Source organism: Phasianus colchicus, chromosome 2, assembly GCF_987193195.1.
Source record: "Phasianus colchicus chromosome 2, bPhaCol1.hap1.1, whole genome shotgun sequence".
NCBI classification, from domain to species: Eukaryota; Metazoa; Chordata; class Aves; order Galliformes; family Phasianidae; genus Phasianus; species Phasianus colchicus.
Genome location: NC_143437.1, coordinates 94,758,328 through 94,776,842, shown reverse-complemented (window position 1 = coordinate 94,776,842; position 18,515 = coordinate 94,758,328).

Sequence of the window (18,515 nt, the reverse complement as noted above, 5' to 3'; positions counted from 1 at the left end):
CAACAAAAATTTGCCTTTTCATACAGAATAGCCAATGCAGGTGGCTAAATAATATGCACGATCAGATTTAAAACTGTTTCCAAATGTTGTTCTGCATAATGATTTTGGGTAAAAGTTTTGCACCTATAATCATCTGATTTTGTGGACTAGGCCTCTCTGTCAGATCCTGGGCTGAGTCCTTCCATCTGCCCATGAAATGGTGACAGAAGCACAGCCATGCCTATGCAAAATTCTGGTCCCCTTCCACTGCAATTTATTAGTGTGGTCATTAGCCATCATCTTCATATGGCACCTCCAGTGCTGCAGTGTGACCAGGAACTAGCGCTCAAGGCACTGGGAGAGGCAGGGACCATGGGGACATCCCATCCATGAGAACAGACTCATGCTGAAAGAAGCCCTGTTAAGAGTCTGTTTGTCATAGGCCGATACAGGTATGTGTTCTGTGGGAGCCAGTGTACTGATGGGTATTTCTCTCTGATAACCCAGCATGCTCACGTATGTCTCTATCAAGCTCTGCGTTGGCCCAGAAAACAACTGGGAGGTATATAACATAACTTGAGATTACACCCCACAGATGGAAGCAGTTAGCTCTTTGTAGCCTGAATGTGCACCACAGGGACTAAGAGAAGCCAGGAAGAGAAAATCTCTCAGGCCTGGAAACTACTTGCATCCCTTTAAAAAAGAAGGAAAATCAGAAATGTCCTCTTTCTTGTCTATTTTTCTTATATTTTATATAATAATGTATGAATGAATGATTTTTTTTTTTTGTCACAAATTTGAATGCATTCAAGTTTCATGGTAGAGCTTCTAAACATTAGATTTTTTTACAGAGGATCTGATTGAATCAAACAATAGGTGAAAAAAATAGAATGGGATGAGACTTAAAGTTTTAAATTGTCTCTAAGGTAAATGGAGAAAGACGAGAATAAATCCATGTAAAACAAACTTCATGCTTATAAATACCTGAGCATTTCACTAATTTGTGTCCAAAAATGACTTACACTGTTTCCCACTTTCAAATTCAAAACCTCTTGCAAAGCAACTTTTCCCCAGTTTTCACAAAATTTTACACATATTTGAACATGTCTTGATAAGTTGTCAGTGCTAAGGAACTCCAGCTCTGTATAAACTGTACCAAAAAACTATTCGAAATGGCAAGAAAATTGCAGTGCTGAGATGAAAGAAAAGGAAATATTTATGGAACAAAGCATCTGATGAGAAGAAATTAAAACATAAGTCAAAACAATAGGGTTTATAAAGCCAAACTGATTGTGTTTAACTTTCACAAAGCCCTATTTAGAAAAGCTAGCAATGATTTGATGTTATTTGATGAAAAAAAGCCTTCTCTGACTGTCTCTGTCTTTCAAAAAGAAATGCTTTTAAAGCAAGGTTTCTATAAAAATGTCTTCAAACAAAGGGATTTCTAGGGTCAGAGTTGCTAGAAAACACAGGCCAGACCTTCAGTGGATGTAAACTGGTATCATTTTAGGCCAGCTGGAGGAGTGCAATTTATACCAGCTGAGGACCTCACCCTCTGTGTCTGATGCAAAGCAAGAACGGCAGTGGCGCTTTTTCCAATACAGCAACGTGCATTTGTTTCTCATCTGTAGGCTTTGGCTACGCATTTCCCTTTTAAAAGTTTAAGCTTCTGAGTGAAAGCTGTTCGATTAGAGCATTAATAGGAAGGAAAATAGTTGCTTGAAATTTGGTAATGCCATTTATGCTTTCAGAACACCTAGCAATTGTACAAGAATTTATTTTCACTGCAGTTGTGTAAAATAAATCTTATTCTCCCACTGTATGTAGTGGAGACACTGCAAACCTGAGTTGGGTGAATGGCCCATGGCCAGCAAACAAACCACTGTCCTGTTTTTGCCTTGGTTGGTGGCTTCAGGTAGGTTGAAAGCAGAAACCAACTATGGAATTAGATTTTGCTTTTTAATTCCTTTCTGCAAAAGCATAAATTATTGTTGTACATATATAGTCTCTTCCACTGGTGTTGAAATAGAAGCAGTCACTTTCTGCCATTACAGTACAAAACTGTGTCTGAGCAGTGAGTATGTAAATAAATCTTGAAGCACTTTTTCACCTGTGTAAAAAAAAAAAAAAAAAAAGAGGCCCAATGTGTTCAAATTCAAATGCATGCCAATATTTTGAATTCTCCCTCTTCTTGGTTATTCCGTGTCCCTGTGTTAGTCTTGTTCCCCTAATACGAGGGGAAGAAGTGTTGCTCTGTACTTTTACTTGATGGTGCCAGAGTACATTTCTGATTCGCCCACTTCTCGTGTGGTTGGAGCAAAAACCTTGCCTTTTATTAGAAAATTCTGCACTAAAGAGTAAGCTGTGTGGTGCTGCTGATCTGCACTGCTGACTGAACACTGTGAAAGGCAAAAGCTTAGTTATGCATAGAGGAGAGGCTAGTTGAACAAGGAGGTAGGAAGATTTTTCTATGTCTTTCAAAAGAAGAAAAGGTATAATCGATTATTTTGATACGTTAGTTAATGATATGAAACCAGTAATCTAAGGAAATATTTGAGAGAAAAAAAAAAGCAACATCAATGTATCTACAAACTACTAAACGTATAATGCGCTACTAATGTTGTTAAGTCGTTTCCACCAGGGACTCATAACTTGACAGGATTGTTTTGCCTTCCCCCCATCTCTTTTCTTTTTCCTTCTTTCACCTTTGCCACAGCTCTGCAAGCAATTAGCATGGGTGAAGAATTGCTAGAATAGAGTTTTTCCTTGATGTGCATATGTCAGTGCCGTAATGTTACTGGAAATGTATTAATTTAAATGGTGAAACTAATTGCCTAGAAAGTGACAGCACTGAATGTGCTCTTTCATGGACGGTTCATTGTTGACAGCGGCCCATTAGGTATGATATTATGTTGGTTATGGTAGCTCTACAAGGAAAACAGCATCGTTATTACTGCTCTGTGTTATGAAAAATCATTCCTTGCAGCTGTGAGTGCTTAGCATACACTTGAAAGGTAAGCACAGTGGATGAAATGTGTATCTCAGGGAGTGGTGAGTATAGTGTTATATTGACATACATTTGTATTGGTGGAGCATAATTAAATATTTTTTTAATTAATATTTAAATGAAAATAACCAGAGGAAATCCCATTCTGAAAATACAATTCTCCTGGACCGGCATCTGGTTTTGAAGAGCTCTTGGCACAGTTTGATTGCTTTTTTTTTTGTACTCCGTGGAGATGTTCCCAGGATTTGCAAAGCAATTGGAGAAAGTGCCTTCTGTTTCATGGCCTTATCAGCCTCAGAGGGAGAGGATATAGTTGGAAGAATTAAGTTCTCCTGAATGCCACGGCAAAATCCACAAACAGGAAGATGACCCCTATGTTCTCAGGTACTGTGTGTAGATTTACACACAGTAGAAGAGATGGATGAAGAGTGGACACGATGCACCTTGCAACTTGAGCTTGAATTAAAACAGTTAATGAACTGCACAGAGAAGTAAATCAAGCAGGCAGTGTGTGCAGGGCTAATGCATTCTTTCTGCACTATAAATATTTGTGTTTATGAAGATTAATGGACTGAAACATTTTAGAGTGAAGCCTAGTGTTTATCCACGAGCTGCAAACACGAGAGATAGCTGCAGTGTGAGTTTCCCCGCACTGTTCTGTTAATGACCTCAACTCTGACCTTGCAAGTCCTTCTGAGGGAAATGGGGAAATTTAGTCCAGACCATTTATGGCCATTTCCTGTGCAGAGCCATGCATGACACTTACTGCTGACTTTGTAATATGAGCTACTGGCAACTGCATGATCACAAGATTCTTCCTACTCGAGGTCTTAAACCCACTAGACACCATAATGTTAAAAAAAGCCTTCAAACAGAAAGCAAAGCCTTCAAACTGGTGCAAAATCAGTCTTTAATGATTTGAGAAAGATGCTATGTAGCTTAACTATAATTAAATGAACATTTGCCTGAGCCTTTATGCTTAATTGTGCTGTAGTGATTGGCTTCGTTTCTTAAAATGTTCTGCAAAGGATTTCCTACTCAGGTGAAGTCTAAGGCATGTCGTTTAAGGAGAGAAAGAACAGAAAGAGAAGGTTAGATCTAATCTACTGCAGGGAGATACCAAAGGAGTTTGGTTATCAATTGCACTTGTGACTTCCAGTTTGCCCAATGGAGAATTCTAAGTTTCCACAAAACCTATTAATACTCTTTATGCATATCTTAAGATAAATTGCCATTACAGGAAATGTTAGCGAGGCTGATTCTCATTAAAGCTATTTGATCATGCTACTAGTTTTGCAGTTTTACATCCTGGCCCCAGTACATGCAGCAGTGGCTGAATATATCCCTGTCCAGTAATGTACAATGAACCAGTGTACTCATGCAAGCAAAGAGGCAAGATAGGTGTAACAGTATTTGCAGGAATTCCAAGAGTGTGCTGGCACTGAGAATAGTTTTAAAAATAATGGAAGGAAATTGAGAAAATATTAAGATACAAAAAGCTCTTGCTATGGATCTCATTGCTGTACTATCAAAATTTACACAGTCATTAATCTATTTACACTTCCAATACCCTTTTTGAAGAGGCAATCATTTTTCATGTTTTTGAGATAAGGTACTATGGCACAAGGCATAATAATTTATTTTTCTAGTGACTTCTTTGACTGAGTGTGGAATTCAGCCTATCTACGTGTAACCTGCCCATAGTGCTTTAATGGCAAAATAAGTCCATATTTGGTCCCATCTGACAGAAGTTATTGCAGGACTTGAGATTTTATAGTGGTAGTGTTTATATTATGCACCCTAGTGCTTTGTTGTGAATCTAATTTTATGATTTATAGAGTGTAAAGTTATATTGAAAGAAGACTCAGTATTTGAAGACTCTGTATTTGTATGAATCATTTTAATTCAAATAATATCCAGATTACAAACACACTGCTATAGCTGCAACTATTCATGAGTTCATAATTGCAGTTTGTTTAATAACTTTCAAGACAATTGGATATTTCAATACAGAGGAGTTTTCAAGCAGAAGCATATATAATTAGATTTTGCTCACCAAACAAATTAGATCAGGGAGAGAGTAAACACAGATTCTAGTCTGTGAGTTGTGACTGGAGATATCTTGTTGGGAAGAGCTACAGAAATATGTTCATTGCACTCTTTGTGTATGCTTTCAAAACAGTTATTTTTTTCTCAGTGTTACTGCAAGGACTGATCCTGGGACATTAAGATCTTCAGATCCTTTCTGATCTTATCTGAATCAGAATCATAGAATCACTCAGGTTGGAAAAGACCTCCAAGATCATCTACTCCAACCATCCACCCACCAGCAGTATTTCCTTGCTAAACAATGTCCCTTCATAAAATATACAAACATTTCTTTAACACTTCCAGGGATGGTGACACCACCACCTACCTGGGCAGCCCATTCCAGTGCTGACCACTCTTTTGGAGAAGAATTTTTTCTTAATATCCAACCTGATCCTCTCCTGGTGCAACTTAAGGCCATCCCCTCTAGTCTTATCACTAGTTATGTGGGAGAAGAGGCTGACCCCCCCCACCATGCCACAACCTCCGTTCAGGTAACTGTAGAGAGTGGTAAGGTCTCCCCTGTGCCTTCTCTTCTCCAGATTTAACAATCCCAGTTCTCTCATCTACTCCTCATAAGATTTGTGCTCCAGATCCCTCGCCAGCTTTATTGTCCTTCTCTGGAAACACTCTAGGGTCTCAATGTCTTTCTTGTAGTGAGGGGCCCAAAACTGAAAAAAATACTCAAGGTGTGGCCTCACCAGTGCTTAGTACAGGAGGATGATCACCTCCCTCCTACCAGCAATGCTATTTTGATACAAGCCAGGATGCCATTGGCCTTCTTGGCTACTTAAGCACGCTACTGCCTCATGAGTGTTGACCAACAATCCCAAGTTCATTTCTTCCACGTAGTCTTCTAGCCACTCTGCCCCAAGCCTGTAGTACTGCCTGGGTTTGTTGTAGTAAAAGTGCACAACCCAGCACTTGGTCTTGTTGAATTTCATCCCATTGGCCTCAGCCCAGCTTTCCTGCCTGTGCAGATCCCCCCGTGTAGCCTTCCTACTCTCAGGCAGATCGACACTTTTGTCCAACTTGCTGACACTTGCAAACTTACTGAGGGTGCACTAAATCCTCTTGTTCTGGTCATCAGTGAAGATATTACACAGAACAAGCCTCACTACCGACCCCAGGAGAACAGCACTCCTGACCAGTCACCAGCTGATTTTAACTCCATTCACCACCACAGTGATCGGATAGGAGAAAACCACATAAGCTTCAGAATATTACATTTCACATAACATTCAGAACATTAGCATCTTGAAACTATCAAGAAAATGAATAAATTCTGTAAAGTAGCAGCTCCTCTTGTTTCCTTCTTATCTTAGAAGATGAGGGATTGTTACAAAGATCATTGCATTAGTAGAAGGCAAGTTTTGTATCAGGTCCAATAATTATTAATTCACAATGTGTTATTTAGGGCATGATCAAACATAACAATAAAATAATAAGATTTTATTATTAAAATAATAAAATAAGACAGAAAAACAAATATTTTCTCATCAATTTTCTAGCGATTATCTTGATAGAATGAAGTTCTGAATGCTTTAGAAGGGCTGAAGTGAAGTCTGATCACATCATAATAAATCAGGGCAAAAAGATTGCAATTTTCTAATCCTTTGGAATTTCAATACTTGGGGAGTATTTTAAAACTAATTCTTTCTGCCTCGGTATATGAACAAAACAAATGGTAAAATAATGAAACAAAAGAGAGGAGTCTTTCCTCCTTTTGTCACTAAACATCCTTCCTGGCCCTGTACATATTTTATAGATACAAAAAGTGAGAGGGGGCAGAAAGGAAATGAGGAAAGAAAAAGGAGTAAGAAATGAAAAACATCAGTATATATTTCTCTGGGCAGGTCTGGTAGAGAGTTTTAATACTTAGTTCTAGCTCCTTGTTTTCCTGAATAAAAAGGTGAATTTATTAGATACATGCCTGGGTCTCTGAAAAATGTGTTTTAATGTTAAGTTGGAACAGGTTTTCAGTTCTTTAATATTTACACATGTAGTAAATAACCTACCTCCTATTTCAGCGCCATAAATTTTTTCTGCACTGTGGATTTTACAATACTAGATTTCCTAACCTCTTCAATAAAGCATGGCCTTTTGTATGAAAAGAAGAAGAATCCCATGGTATTTAAAATATCTTGCTTCTGACCTTTCTTAAGGGTACATCCGATTTGCAGCACTGTATAATGTGTTCACAACCAGCAAGACTACATCTTGAAAATCATTCAGAATTGATAACGCGTCCCTATGCACATGATCCTCATACACAATTTCTTTTTTTAAAAAAACTACTAGGAATCTGAGTTTGTTATTTTAATACTGACAATAGTGGTGCTGTTTAGTTTCTTTATTTTATTTTGGGGCTTTTTTAAGGGTTTCAGCGCTCAAAGTGTTTATACAATAACAAATTAAGAAGATAATACTGCTCCAAGCTATGCAGAACAATGCAAGGGCCAGTACAGCCCAAGCATAAAAGATTTCCTAATCTGTATATCTGAACCTACTGCCTCCGTGACTGTATCTGATAGGCAATGCACACTTTCTCTCCTTTGGCTCTCTGCTTTTTTTAAAAGAATTTCAATACTCTCTTAAGCTTTCATATGAAAAATGCAGAAGCAGGGCATATATCAAGATGAAAGGATACGGTCGAAAAAAGGCACCTTTCCATTTTTATTGCTAGCATTTCTTTTTTCCTTTGTAAACTTTCTCTGTCACAGGCAGTTACATGAATATACTGTCAGTCCAGTTCCTTTCAACACTCTGTGTTTGAACTGATCCTTGAGAGATTTATATGGTCATAGATACTTCTTGCTGAATTTATTCTTTATATTTCTATAAATTAATGCTGTTCCTATCAGAGATGTCTCTTGACAATAGCATTCCCTGTTCAGGAGCAGCATTTAATGTTTTGTGTGTACTGGTGAATTCCCCATAAAGTAACTCCACTCTACACAATATAAGAGCTCAAACCAGTACAGAGTTTTCTTTTAAAAAAAACCAAAAAAACACTAGAAGGAACAATTCATGATAGAAAAATGACTAGCTCGACAGCACATAAGATTGTTTTATGAAAACATTTTAGCACTGATAACCACATCTTAGATTCAATCCACAGCTGATGGCAAGCCATCCTTGTATCTGTTCCCACTGCATGTAATTAGCTCCTAACACATATCCACATCATGCGTTTTAAATCTTCCTTTCATCTTTCTACTGGAGTACTGATGTCTCCAACAACGGATTCTTGAGCAAGCATTTTATGACAGATGCTCTACATAGTCATTTTATATCTGCAGCATCAATAAAGCAATAAAACTTAATTGGTTACTTCAGCATGGAGAAGCTTATTTCTGACACCTTGAAGCTGCAGATTGACAGGCAGGTTCACTCAGGGGGAGAGAAGTGAGGAGTGGGTGGGTCAAAGCCAATATTGCTTTGTGAATTACTTCTGATAGTTCTGGCCTGGTAATCAGCCCCATGCTAGATGAATCACAGAATCACAGAATGGATTCTGTTTCCCAGTTCAACAATCCTGAATCAGAATCCTCTGTTTCCCAGTTTACCTGCTATGCTGTTTGTGTTCAGTTGCACTAGCACAACAGAGCACAGTAGGGGAGAGGTTTAGATTCCACTGTTCTATGGTCAGCTCCAAAGAATGCCAGCAAAACAGCTGAACACTCAAGCATCTACAAGCTTTAGTGTAGATGAATCACTGGGATTTCTAACTGGAAATGAAGAGTCCTGTAGGTGATGCTAAGCAGCAGATGAGACTAATGGTTGATCTTAAAGCCCTGAAACCTCTTGATTTTGGTTTATTTTGAAAAAGAGATCTTTCACTACTCTCTGAAAAGAGTCTGTGTTCCTCTACATGATGCTTGTGTTATTATGGAAGAGCCAGACTGGATGGTCAAACAAAATAAGGAAGATGGTAGCATACAAAAATAGCATTCAAAGGCAACCTCTGAACTCCTCCAGTATGCAGAGTATAGCATTGCTCTGTTTATACTTTTGTAACACTAGAAAAAATATATATTCCATTATTCTTTAAAGGTTAGTGCAGGTTCTATTTAAAATGAAAGTGGAATTCTTCATATAATTTTGCAAATATCCGTAGCATAGTTTCTGCTTGAAACCAAACCAAAGGAAACCAAACACAGCAAACAATTTCTGAACTGCAGAAGGAAATGAGAGTATGAGTGTACATCATCCCTTCCTCAACTTTTATTCTTATGTTAATAACTAACTGGGTTTTTATAATTTCCTGTTGAACAGCCCCATTTATTCATTTATAAAAAAGAAAATTTAGACAGAACAAAGCTGATTTAGACATCACAATTGGAAAGCACAGAAGACACTGACTTCTGGCTATAGTCTATGATTATTTCCTCTCTTCATCAATCTGCTCATTTAAATCAGATATGATGTAGCAGTGTCACCTGGGCTATGATGGATCTTCTGTGAAGGTTGTGGTTGGAGGTAGGATTTTAACTCTAAATAAAAACACAACACATTGTTATTAAATAGAGACATTTTTTGGCAAAGGGTGTCTCTGAAAATATTGCTCAAATAGCCCTGAGCTTCTATGACACTTAATAAAAATCTGACCTCAAGTGTCATCTGTTTCAAGACTGTCACTACTTTTGTTTATAGAGGGTTGTACTCAGTGCTCCTGGGCAAATCCAGAATGATTGAGACCTGGGAAAAGAAACAACTGTCCTCTCAAACTGAGCCGCTAAACATGGGCCACAGGAACTACAAGGATAGGGCACACATAAAGGAGCCCAGCTACCACTATGGCCAATGTGAAGGCCTTCTTTGTTCATCTCCTCTGCATCCTTCCCTAGCTCCTCACCCCACCAACCCAATCTACCACCTACTCTGAAATAGGAAGCTGGTTGATAAAGTAGATCTTCAACCACTGCAGGAGCTGCTGTGAGTCCCTGGCCATCCTAGAGAGCCCAGAAGTTCCACAGAAAGTGCCTGCACTGCTGGCTTTCTGCAGTCTCTGAGTGGGAATTGATAGCAACACTCGGTTTCAGGACCATAGTAATGACAGGGGCCTAAGGATAAATATTTTATGCATGCTACTATGATGCTCAGTGAAATGACACTGATAGGAATGACATCTATTGCTCTATAAATCTCTGAAAGGTAACACACTGCAAGGTTGTTTGCTGGAAGAAAAGGAGTATTCAAAAGCAGTTCTCTGTGTAGATTTTTCAATGAAAAATATAGATTGGTTTTGGTCAACAGTTTGTGACAATCTGTATTCTTATTTCCTCCTCAATATCTCAAAACTGGTGTTATCTTTAGATGTGGAGCTCCTCCAAAGGAAAACCTTTAAAATCAGGAAGCACAGGCCAGGACTTGATTTCATCATTGTGAACAGGACCAGGGGCTGTGATGTTATTCACCAACCATTTGAATAACTAGATAAAATTGATGGTTTCCTTATGGTTTGATTAGATTTTGTGTCAGTTCTTACAGTGACAGATTTAGAGAAAAGTAATAAAAAGACAATGTAATTTAAAAATCAATAATGTGGAGGGGGGATGCAGGCTGGGAAGTTTTGTGTAGTGGGTAACATTGTACAGCAATGTTTGGTTTCTTCTTTTATCTTCATTTATTTATTTATTTATTTATTAACATTTAAACAGATTTCTAGGGATTTTTATCTTGTGTAACGATCACAGCCCTTTTGCTGAGCTCATTTCCATTACACAATATTATTTCAGCTGCTAGGCAAAGAGATAATATGCCCTTCATTAAAAATAGCTAGGAAGAGGAGAGTAACACAGCCCTCCCCACCCTACCCTTAACAAACATCTCTTGTCTCTTATCTTTTTTTCTTACTCTTCCCCCTTCCCCCCCTTTTTTCTTTTATAATTTCTTAACACACTATTCAGATCTTTTGTCTGCAGAGAAGTTTGATTATGCCTTAATCCAAATGGCCAGTTCAATCTATTTTAATCCAATTAACTGATTCAGACTATGCTGGGTGTCATAATCCATTTCTTAATCCAATTAGCTATTGTTGTTCTGACTGTGGGTGAGGACTTTGTCGAGCAGAGGCTGTTGTTTGTTTTCAACTGCAGAAGCAACATGATGCTGCAAGCTAGTTTAGACTGTTTCCTTGGTAGCCCAAACAAGGAATGAAAGAAAAAACGTCAGCAGCAATTGCATCCTTCATGGGTTTGATCTATTTTATCAATAATTAAAGGTGGTAGAACCAGATTTTCATGATTAAATTAGATTTCTCTCTTTGATTTTTATTTTCTTTTTCATGGAACTGAATTTAAATATACCACAGTGTGTGGGGAAAAAAAAAAAAAAAACAAAAAAAAACAGAAGAAAAAGAACTTGTAAATTGAGCTGCTTTAGCTTGGTGTGCTCAGCATGCAACAGTTCAAGGCTTCCCTCTATTTCATGAAAATCAGGCCCCTTGTAAGGAAATGCAAAGTGAGTCTCTCAGTTCCATAATCAGTTGTGAAAATCTTGCCCTTTGTATTTTCCCTTTTCAAGCTAGTAGATTGAGCAGCTTATGCAGGGAAATGCAAGCTTGGATCTCATTAAAACATTTCAATTACTTTCCTTTCCTATTGAGTCTGGAGTATATATAAACATATCTGTTAGTTCCAGTATTATCATATATTTTCGGTATTGAACAATATATTTCCAAATAATAGTATTTAGTTTTTTCTTTTACCTGATCTGGAAAAAACTCTGAGATTATCAGATTTCACATTTTATGGAGCTAAAATTGACATTTGCTTCATGCTCTACTGACTCCATAACATATGGTCAAACGTATGGACACACTATTTTTCAAGGGCTTCTTGCTTCATTAAAATCGTACTCACCTTAGAGGTAATTAAACTTCTCAGCTGATTGTCTTTTAGACAACTCGTGCAGTCTTATCTGAAAAAGTTTTGAAGTCATTTTTCTATGAAAAATTAGAGGAAGAGTTAAGCTGCTAGTGGACAGATAAAACTTTTCCTTCACAGACTGAATTTATGGTTTAAGCATGTACTTGGAACACGAGTTAAAACTGTGTGAAATGCACACCTCAGCAATATACTCTTTTACAAACATTTTCTTGATTCTGGCATTCAAGAACATACACCTTAACTTTTCTACAGTGATATTTTAAAAATAAATCTGAATCTTCTTTTTTTTTTCCTCAGTGTAAGAAAAAAGTGTTTTCCATATAAATTATATATGTTCCAAAGTAAAAATAAAAGAGAGACAGAGAGAAGATGAAGTAAAAGAACTTTAGGAAAGAAGAAAGGGATTACCATAAAGAAACAATACAAAAATTTCCTCTCAGAACTCACTGTCTGTTTTTCTGTCTTATTGTCATACTTTCTATAGATAGGACACTGATATTTTTTCATCGTAAATTTAAGCCATGTAAAAGGACTGGAGATGTGGAACATTTTAATTACATGCTGTTGGCAATGAGAATGGTAAATGTTTCATTAAATAATCACTTTGAAAATAAATAATGCTTCATCAGAATGTTTTTCTGTTCACTCTGTTATAGAGTAAATTGGTACTGGTGTCAAAATAAGGTATTCTCCAAGAAGCTGAAGGCTATAATGTGCCAGGCCACTCCATGGAATATTGTTCCTATTTTCTGAGGATCATGCCATCAGTCTGCAAGGATACTGGAGAAATAATCAAGAGATCACAGGGAGTTCAATACAGATTAAGATTCCTAAATTGAATCATAGAATCATCAAATTATAGAATGGCCTGGGTTGAAAAGGACCACAATGATCATCTGGTTTCAACCCCCTGCTATGTGCCGGGTCGCCAACCACCAGACCAGGCTGCCCAGAGCCACATCCAGCCTGGCCTTGAATGCTTCCAGGGATGGGGCATCCACAGCCTCCTTGGGCACCCTGTTCTATGTGTCACCACCCTGTGTGTGAAAAACTTCCTCCTAATATCTAACCTAAACCTCCCCTGTCTTAGTTTAAAACCATTCCCCCCATCCACCCCTGTTAACAGTCGTTTTGATTGTCTGCAATTATATCTATGGACTATGGACTTGCATCTACCTGCAGGCAAGTCTCTGTACTTAGGGCAGTGATGATCACAAAGACTGTTGTGCATAATCCCAACATGCAAGAAATTAAAGCCTCTAGAGGGATTGTGCCTTTTGATCACTGCTTGGAGTTGGTGTTTACATGCTGCTCTTCCATTTCCTTTAGATCATACAGTATCCTTTGCTGCTGAAGCTTCATAAGCAAGTTATTTTCTAGAAGAATGTACAAGGACACAGTAATGGAGGTTAGCTGTAGCTATGAATTTTATGAACAGTTTGATGGAAACCACATTAAATGGCAATATCAGCCTACAAATCAGCTTTGTGGTGCTCTTATTCCAATCTGGTGTTGAGGGTGATTCACTGTGAATTTGCTTTTCATGGCCACCATTTCATGCAATGCTATTTATCAGCACACCAGCCACTTGTCCTGTAGAGAACTCTGGCATAATGTTTTAGCAGTATTAACAACTAGCATTTTTACAGTGCTGTTCATGTTAGCAAAGTAAGTACCGTAAATAACATCACAAAACCTACAGTAATTGCCTTTTTTGCAATGTGCATGTTTACTGTACTATCACCCAAGTTACAAAGTTGTCACATCCTGACTCACCATACATTGCATCTTATAACAGTAACACAATTTCTACTGAGACAAATATAGGTCAAAACGTGGGCTTAAGGTGGTCCACAAGGGGAGGAATAGCTGAGAGGTACTACAAAAAGGAAGAGTTTTCTCACTGAGATGAAAAATATCCTCTCTTGGTAGCTCGGTCTGAGTGAGAGAGATGAGGAAAAGTAAGGGTGTGAGGTCTCAAAATGTTAACTATGATGAAACTGACCGCTTTTCTTTTCTTTTCCTATTTCGATAAAGTGTGATGATTTATCAAAATATGATCCTGTAGTCCAAATGAATGCAGATCCTTTGGAGTCTTCGGCTGCCCCCTGACGTTCAGCTCTCTCACTTGAAGGCTGTGTCTGAAATAGGGTCAGACTGTGCAGTTCCCATTTTCCTGCAGCCATGCCAAGGTAATATATAATTGATAGACTTTTAAATGTATTACTTAGAAGGAAGGAATCAAAGAGAGCGTGTTTTAAATAAAAGCAGCATATATTCATATGAAGCTTCTCCCTACAGCTTGTTCTGGAAAGGCAGCAGTATCTCTGGCTTTCTGCAGAATCTGTTTCTGCCTCTCCCTCTTAGCCATTCAATCTGTTTCCCTAGCCATTTTCTGACAAGCATCCTATCCTTTCTTCTCAGGAGACTTTTATCTACTCATTAGCCCTTACATTTCCAAGTTATGGGCTTGGAAAAATAAACATACATCTTACTAGCAGACAGGATGCCATGTCCTTGAGGTTAATAATTTTGCCCATTATCTTTGAAGAGTTTGCCTACATATTTGTTCTGGGAAGCCAAGTATTGCTTCCTAATTAGTTTTCTATGCATCCCACTGTAATTTAAATCAATACACTTACAAAGAAAATTCCTGAACTCAGTACAACTTCACTGCTCAGTCACATAAAGCATTCACTGTAACACTCTTAAAATAGTCACATAATTTGTCCATTTCTATGAAAAGAGATCAAAATAAATGCACTTAGCAGAAAACAGTGAACCTTTTTTTCACCCTTTCAAGGCAGTATTGTATCCCTCTTTTGTGCAGAGCAAAGCTGATGACCTTGCCAAAGCCCCTTGCTGTGCAGTAGGGCCCCTTTGCTCTGTCAGTAGAAATATGTGTTTGGATCCAGAGGTCCCAGGTTTAATTCTTACTGTTGACATTTCATCTTTGCTTGCAGTGGTACAGCTTACAGCTTCCATACCTCACAATGAATGCAGGGACAATCTTTTAAGCTTTAAAGCAACCAAAACTGAACAACATTAGTTTTTAAATCTTTGATTCTTATGAAAAGAAAAAAGCTAGCGAAGACTTCTTAGTGAAAGAACAAAATCTGTATGACAAGAATAGCCCTGGAAAGAACCACATACTTCACCAAGCACACATGAATAGTAGCATACAAAATATCTTGGTTAGAAAAATCTACAAGACATCAGCTGGGAGCAGTTGAACAGGATGTCTAGGAGATGTTGAGACTACAAAACTCTTAACTCATTACCTGAATGGAAAGACCAAAATAACTGTAACACATTTGAGAAAAAAAGGACAAAAGATAGGAGGGAAATCTCTAAAATTGAGAGTGAAAGTTATCTAATTCCTGAATTTTACATTCTTCATCCAATTTTTATGGAGAATCTGAAATTGATGGGGAAAACAAACAAACAAACAAACAAACAAAAACCCATAAAAAATAGGTATACTGTTGTTCAGTGAGTAGTTTTAGACAAAGCTTTTTCCAGAAGGGTTTTATTCACACATTGCAACACTTCAGCCTTGACGAAGATTCCTAAAAATAAATGTCTAGGCTTCTTGAGAAACCTCAGGATTTTCTATGGATACTGTAAATATGCTAGAAAACTAACAGGAACCTTTCTGAACTGGCTGTTAGAGGTTATGAGGGACACGTTAAACAGCTTTTAATAGATACTAAACTATATCTAGGATATATATGAATTATATATTTATGAGACTAGATATAACCGAGAGACTTAATTCAGTCCTTTATGTCTTTATGTACTTCGTATAATAATTAAAACAAGAATATATGTGTGTGTGTGTGTACATCCTTATAGGCCTCTTGCTGGAACAAGTGGAATAAATTCCTCATATTTCAGTAGGAAATGAGCAAAGATCTAACACAGTTGAAATAATAACTAGTAACATATCTGATTTGCTAGCATTCTCAAGCCACACACAATGTCCAGATCAGAACTAAATTTCCACACTTCTCTCTGTATAAAATTAAAATGAAATTGTACCATATTGTTCTTTCACTAATTCAATATTCTTTAGCGTTAAGTTTCTTCTTCTCCTTCTCCTTCTCCTTCTCCTTCTCCTTCTCCTTCTCCTTCTCCTTCTCCTTCTCCTTCTCCTTCTCCTTCTCCTTCTCCTTCTCCTTCTCCTTCTCCTTCTCCTTCTCCTTCTCCTTCTCCTTCTCCTTCTCCTTCTCCTTCTCCTTCTCCTTCTCCTTCTCGTCCTTCTCTTTCTCATATGTTAAGATTGATGCTTGATATTTAGCATTCAGCTTGCACTGTGGTACAATTGTTGTATGTTGTATGACCAAAAAAGTATAGAAAAAACAACTCAGCTCTGAATCTTTCAGGCAAAGAGCAGAGAAAATAAATACGGTGGCTTAAGAAGACTAAAGAATTCAAGTGACTTTTACCTCCACTTAGTTGTGAAGTGTGTGCAGAGAGATGATATTTTGAATAACTATGAAAAGAAGGCTGCTACAGAAAATAGCATGTAGGTAGTCTCTAAACAGTTGTTTCATCACAAAATCTGAAATAATTTTCTGTAGAATTTAGTCTAATTTTCTTAGTTCTCTCAATAGATTTAAGGTAGCATTTGTTCCTGAACTCTGAAAACTGAGCAGGCTTGCTTTCCTCCTTAGCAAAAGGTTTACATGTATAAATACATATGATATATTCCATTAAGTGAGTTATGGTCAGGAGCACAAAGAGCCTGCATATTCCTGTCCTGGCAATTGTACTCTGAGCCAGGTGTAACCCTCTGAGGGTGGGATGAGGAGGTAACTGTTCCATGAAAACTGTCCAAAGAGCTGACAGGCTGAAGATGTGTGCAAAATAACAAATTTTAAAGTAGTTGAGAATATTTCCAAGAAATGTAACTGAATTCTGAGTACAATGTAAATATATTAGCCCGGTCCCTGGCATGGTTTGGTAGTTAGGGTGAACCAGTGGCCATTACCATTAATTCGTTTGCATCTAGAGAGTTTGCATTTTAGAGACCAACAGAAAAGACATTGCTGGAATAGGTAAAAAATGCTGAGTTCACTTGGACTGGTGATCAGCTTAGTACTGCACACTCTCTTTTATATTGATTCCAGAAAGATCAGTTAAAAAGGAATGAAAGCGGATAAAAAGCAAGTGGCTATCACACCTTTCACAGGATGTGTGAGAGCTCAGGGTAGGGAGAGAAGAGTTTATATGGTTATGTCTTTGTTTGTTTAATGAAAAAAACAGTATAATAAACCTCATTTCCATGAAATTAGCATATGTGTAAGGCTTTGTACGATCTAAGAAAGGCACTTTGTTTGAACACATAGGGTATCAAAATCCTCATTTGAAATCTTTAATTAACTTTTTCTGCCTCTTCATTATCAATCACTTATTTCAACTAGTCAGCCTCAGTAAGCTTACTCTGGTGGCTAAGAGATAAGACATTTAAGGAATAAAGAGTCAACATCACAGATGCTTTTATTTATTTTGCATTCAAATTTGTCCAGAATGCTTTGGGGTTTTTAATCAAAGACTGAAGTGAATGGAGCACTAAAGCTGATTTGGCTGTATACTTCCTGGTGATTAAAAATATGAAGGTTCAGATGTGGTATCTGAATGAAAGCTTGACAAACACACAGAGACTGAGATTTTAATGGACACGAAATTTCTCTGAGTATTACTTTAACAGATTCACATGAAATTTTGCAAAGCATTCTATTTACAGATGTAACCTTGGAATGAAATAAAGGAAATGTAGAAAGTTACTGGTCTGTGACTAGAAGTGAACCAGTACCCCCCCAAAAAAAACCCAACTTTCATATGAAATCTGGTAGCTCATGTAGCAAGTAAATGTGGCAATTTACATGATCGTTTCTGTATACAGAAAACCCTTTGACCACTGTGTTACCCATTTCTTTATATGCTCCATATAGAACATGAATCTGTTACATTTTGCAAGTCTGATTTACTAGCTTACACTGTAGAGATGTAATTATTTTTATCTTGAAAACTCTATAGAGTTCTTAAAAAACTGAACAAGATTCTAAATATCACACTAAGAGAACTCAAAATGGCTTGTCTCGGTAAAAAAACTGGAAGATTATGGAAGTGCTGCAGCTACCTCCAGGATATCTACAAGCTATGAACACGATGCAGTAAAGAGGAAGGCAAATTCACATCAGTACATTGTGAAATGTATTTCCAGGGGAAGCTGAGAAGTACTTGTAGCACCATAAGATTCATCATGGGCTATGTGCAAATAAATGTGAATTATGTGAATTATTGTGAATTAAATGAATGAAATAAACACAATCAAAACATGGACCAGTCACTGATGTGTGATCATCTCCATTTTAAATTGCTGGGTTTGGATTTTGGCCAATAAACACTTTCTCAGGTAGTGCCTGAGTATAGCTTAAGGGCTAAGGTGGACTGGGAATCATTATCAAAAAAGTGCTAGAAAGCAGGGAAATAAGTGCTTTCACCTGTGTGTAGGTCTGATCTGCCAGGTCAACAGACCTTCT